The sequence below is a fragment of the Centrocercus urophasianus genome, unplaced genomic scaffold (genome assembly GCF_019232065.1).
Source record: "Centrocercus urophasianus isolate 14NV4802_14NV808 unplaced genomic scaffold, USGS_Curo_1.0 seq_15, whole genome shotgun sequence".
Taxonomy (NCBI): Eukaryota; Metazoa; Chordata; class Aves; order Galliformes; family Phasianidae; genus Centrocercus; species Centrocercus urophasianus.
In genome coordinates, this window is record NW_024884697.1 from 29,284,639 (window position 1) to 29,290,218 (window position 5,580).

At 38.2% G+C, this 5,580-nt stretch overlaps 1 non-coding gene across 1 annotated transcript; it reads left to right on the forward strand.

Moving 5' to 3' along the window:
* Positions 1-718: 718 nt before the first annotated feature.
* On the forward strand, positions 719-881 carry LOC122159169. Its single transcript, XR_006168396.1, has one exon. It is a non-coding gene; the product is annotated as a U1 spliceosomal RNA (small nuclear RNA).
* The last annotated feature ends 4,699 nt before the right edge of the window (positions 882-5,580 follow it).

Consider the following 5,580-nt stretch of genomic DNA (forward strand, 5'->3'; position numbering starts at 1 on the left):
TGTAGCTAGAAAAACATTTTTTGTGGGTTTTAAAAAATCAAATTACCCTTATATGAAATAAAACAAACTATGAGTTTATATGACAGAGTAAAAAGAAACCAAATTCATTTTGCAAGCCTTTAGAGAGTTTAAAAATCCCTTAGGCTCACAAAAACTCAAACTCCTTAGCGTTCAAATATTCAAATATTGTAGGAGGTACAATTGACTTAATTCCATTTACTTTAATTAAGTTTTCATCAGACTCTTTCTATTTAGTTAACTGATTCTCCTCTCAAAGCATGTTTGTATTGAGGGCAAGATCCAAAATACCATATGGATACTTCCTGTGCAATCTAGATACACATTAAGTAAGGAGATTGGTTATAAAGCCTGCGTAACTTTAAAAGCTATAAGACTGTAGGCAGTTTGGTATCCCTCAGGAATGCCTTTCTGCTCCATATATGAAGTCTAGGCCTCTAGCTTAGCATCTTGACAGACCAACAAGGTCTGTTTTCAGATGCCATGCTGCCTACCTAAGCTTATGACACTCAAACCTGCAATGCCAACTTGTCTTCTACAAAAGTGATACCTATTGATTGGAAGACATAGTTGGGATGTACATGGAGTTTTATACTGAAACAAGGTGAGTGAAGCCTCTGATAGCCAATAGGGATATCATGCAATTGAGTGAAGGTAAGAATGGCTGTCCAGGATCATGACAAGAATTCACCCAGCCCTGCTACTTAACTGGCAGGGAGGTATGTATCATGGTCATGAAGGTGATTTCCAAGGTTGAGCCTCATTCCTTGCACTTCTGGTGACCTGACCACTGCGAATTCTGTGATCTAGGAAACTTCACTGTAAAATTATAATGTGAGATACTGTATATGTATGTTCTCTCAAATCAAAACACAATCCCACCTCCAAACTCCCAGTAATCTTAAGTGGATGGCTAGAGTAAAACGCAGTAAAAAGTGATCTAATTGCCACTTAAATCCGTATCAAATCCATATCAATTTTGGACATCTTTGATGTTCCTTGTAAGGAATTGTACCCATCGCATGAAAACTTTATCTTTCAGTTCTGTTTGAATTCTCATTTGGAGCTTCATCTGATATCCCCCACTCTTGAACTGGAAGATTCAGTAAAACGTTGGTGCCAGACTACCTTCTCCATGACAAGACTTTACTTCTGCCACATCCCTCCCCAGCCATCCGTTTGCCAGACTGCAGAGTCCTGACCTGTCTGATCGTTTCCTGATATGGAAGTGGTTGCAGACCTCTGAACATATGTCCTTGCTCTTTCCCAGTTTTTCTGTGTTACGTGCCTTCACTATTGCTCTATAGAATAACGTGTAGTTCATTTTTCTTAGGATACATTTATAAATATATATGTATATACGTGAGGATATGTAAGTACTTCTGCTGTTTTTCACCTGCTCTCTTATCGTGGATGTCTTCTTCCACAGATCTGTTTATTTGTGATTGTATCTGGACCAGATTTGGGAATTTGGGTGCCACAGAGTCACAGAATTGTAGGAGTTGGAAAGGACGTCTGGAGATCATGTCCTTCATTCCAGGCCAGTATGTGACCCCTTGACCAGAGTCACACAGTCTCTTTTGCAGACTCATTAAATAATGAGATCAGCAGTCATGCAGTACAGCTGCTCCAAGGCACCCTTACTGCAGCGTGGCTCCAGCCCTACTGCTTTAGGTCATCTCTGAGATGACAGAGCTTGAGGTCTATTTGGAATTGGGTGCTGGTTGTCTATAATTGCTTAGCTGTTATAACACTTTGTTTCTTCTTCCTCTAAGTCAAATAGCATCTGCTGTGATACTTCCTCAAGTGCTTCCTCCTATGGATGTATTGAGTGTGTCCATGTACCAGACAGTGTTAGTAAGCATGAAGAGTGGCACTGCAGGTGTTAGAGGATATGGGTCACAGAGCAGTTGTGTGCAGACAGTGACCTTGAGCCCCCTACAGACAGGTACCAATCTGTGTTAAAAAAACAAAAAACTGCTGACAAAAATGTAGGGGAGAGGATATTTCAAGATTCACAGTTTGTGTTTAAGTGTTTAATGTCTGCTTACATCCAACTTAGATGCCCAGGATCTCATGAGAAGCTATTTCTTAGCCTCCTTACGCATTAGTATTTATATCTCACAGAATTAGTTCCCCGTGTGAGGTGGTTGCATGGACATAGGTAGATGAAACATGCACTGACACTATCTTATTTGGGACTGAGTAAGTCCACAGTTTGACTGAATCTGTAGTAGATGTCACTGAATTGCACAGAAAGTTGCTGATAAGCTATTACATCATCACAGTGGCCTACCACATTCAGCAGTTTCAACCTGGATATGAGGTCAATAATGTCCTCAGTGCTTGACATAGGAGGCAGAGGTTACAGTAAGGATCTGTCTCTACAGTTTCACAAAGATAGTGTTACTGTTATCCTTGCTTAGCACATTGGGTTGGGATACAGAGCGATTTTGCGTTATCTAAGCCATGATCACTCAAAGTCTTCGACTGAGCGAAGAGGTGACATCTGTTCTCCTGCATCCTAGTACAGTAATTGGCCACCAAAGCCCTTTTTGTTCCTTATTCAAATCTTTTGGAAAAATTATCACTGTTCTTATGTTTTCTACTCTTCTCCTAAGAGCAAAACAAATCCTTCCTAGGGAAAAAGGTAGGCAATGATGGTTTGTGGAGCTGGTGAGGATAATCTTTCTTTCAGTGACTTGTTTTTTCCTGTAAGCACCTCCAAATGTTATTTCTCTCTGTGGAGCAGGTTTATAAAATAATGGGTAAGTCATACTAATTATCCTGTGAGCTGTAAGGGCTGTCTGCTTTTCCTTTAGAGAGGAAGTCAGCTTTCACATCCTTGCTAAAATTCATAGCAAGATAGAGAAGGAGCTCATTTCTCACTGCAGTAAAGGAAGAAGGAAAGAACATAGAAGTTTGTGTCTGAATTTGCCTATTTCAGTCTGCAAATACAGTGATTTGTAAATAGAGTTTTTGGGTGATATTTTCTCTACAGATGCAGAAAGTTCTGCAACCATGAGCTAACAACATGCTGCTCTGTTCATCTGCTTGAAACGAATATAACTGATGCTGAAAAGTGAAATAAAAGCATCACTAAATTAGCTGCATAATGTCCAGATCAATGTACCTTTCTATGAGCAAAATAGTGGGTGCTACTCTTCTTTGGGTCGTAGCAACTGGTTGATCAATGTCAACAGATATGTTATAGCTCCAGATTGAGCTATGAAAATGTCAGGGTTAGATTTTCTTATTTGGTACTTCAGCATGAAATTCCAACTTGGCTGGATTCCCCACAGGAAATCCTAAACTAGAAATTCAGACATATCTGGGAAAAATGTTAGTGAGCAAAAGGCAATAATAATAAAAATAATATGTACTTTCTATAGAGGAATATAAGCCTTTTTCTAAATACAAATCACTTCCAGAAATATCCATCTCATCCACTTCATTTCTTATGGTCTGTATGAACCTGTTTGTGTTTATGAATACGGAATAAACAATTCTGCTTTCAAAGCCTTGAAAGCTCTATTACTAGTGAGCTCATGAGGAAAATGGTGCTGATAAACAAACAAACAAACAAACAAACAAACAAATAAATGTATGTTTGACCCATTGCCTCTTTATCCCCACTTAAGTGACTAGTGTTAACATCACTGTCCAACTATATTCATGCACAGGAGCTTTTACTTTGCTTTCCATCACTGAGTAGCTGTGCCTGCATGAAAGCAGTTGCTGTCATGTTAAAAGCATGTGAGATGACCTGCCCAAGTATTCTCTTGGCGATTCTTCTTTTCTGGAGCGTATTCACGAAATGTTCCTTCTAAGTTCCTTTGTTTAGTAATGCATAAGCACTTACATCCTGCTATTGAAATTATTTTTTGCTTACAGTTGAAGTGATGTCATGCATGGTGCACACTAATATAATGTATATTATATATAGGTACTCATGCTTTTTTTAGCCACTGTTTTATGAGTAGAGAAGAATGAATGAGGACGTATGAAGTTATATAATTATTGATGTCTGCCTCGAGCACTGTAACCTGTTAATGTCAAAATATAAACCTGCATGATTATTATTGCAAAATAAGGTCACAAGAGTAGAAATACTCAAAATGCATTGGAATATGAGGAAAAGTATATAATCAAAAGTTATTGTCAGCTATATTAAAGAAAATCATAGTTGATTTAACTTAATGGTACGTTCATCTCTGAAGTAAGAAATAAGTTAGTTTTGAAGAAATTTAGCTGTAACTATTTTCTAGTACAGAAAAATTTTAAAACATAAATTGTACAGTTCCTGGGTCAGATTGTTTTGGTGTTCTGTTTAGAGCTACCATTTGAATGATTTGTGAATAACATTCTGCAGAGTATATTTTTCATTCTTCTGCCTGCAAAACAAGAATTGTTTTTATTTGTACAAAATAAAGCTTAATCAAAATAGCGTATAGCATAGTTCTGAACCAGGTAAGGCTGTAATATGTTTTTTGGAAACAATTATCTGTTTATTAGACAATAACGGTTTTCCCGTAGTTTTGTGTTTAAGTATTGTTTTCTCATTTTCCAGAGATGCTTCTTTAAAATGCTGTTGATTCTGTTGACACTGGAATATAAATAAATCTGTTGCTCATAAATAGAAACTTATTAAGAGTTATAATTCCTACCAAAGTTGAAAATAAAGTCTCATTAGATGATGTAAGGAATCGTTAAGACCTTTTAACGATCCTATGAACGACCTACCTTTCATCTGAGAGAACTGGGAAAAGGCAAAGGCAACACAGTTTGTTTTTCTACTGCACCCCATTTGTAGGCAGCAGTACTGCCGACGAATGTGCAGTAAAAAGAAACAAAGTCTGAAAGTTAATACCACAGGCGCCAAACACATGTCTGTGAAAGAGGAATGCAAGCAGGCATTTCTACGTGCAGTACATTAATGCCTAATAGGCTCTTTCTATTTAACAAAGGTCAGATTATTGGATGGAACAGAATCCAGTCTCATACTATGTACATTACCTTCCTTAGTGTGTGAAGAGTAACAGCACGGTTGTATTTCCTTGTTATGATTAATAGAATTGCAGAATCATAGAATTACTGAGGATGGAAAAGACCTCTAAGATCATCTAGTCCAACTGTCCACCTACTGCCAATATTGCCCACTAAACCGTGTCCCTCAGTACTATGACTACTCATATAGAATCACAGAATCAAATATGCTTCCACTTGTAACACAGGACAATTCAGTAGGTCAGACCTATCAGAGCTCACTATGTGGAAATCTGCCTTTTTTTTTGACAAACAATTCTCTGTGTAAAGTGCTGTGTGCCCCAGAACAACTGAAGGATGAGATGCTGAGAAAGACACGTAGGGAAAGGATGTTGAAAACTGGCATTTTGTTCAGTGCAACACTCCTTCTTCAGACTCCTGCTTCCCTTTTTAATTGCTGATGATGGGATGGGAAGCATCAGATTGAAAACTCTGATGTCAGACAGCAGGGCATGACACGAGCTTGCTGCAGTCCCCAGTGAGACCAGGATGGCATTGCCCAAGCCACAGTGCAGA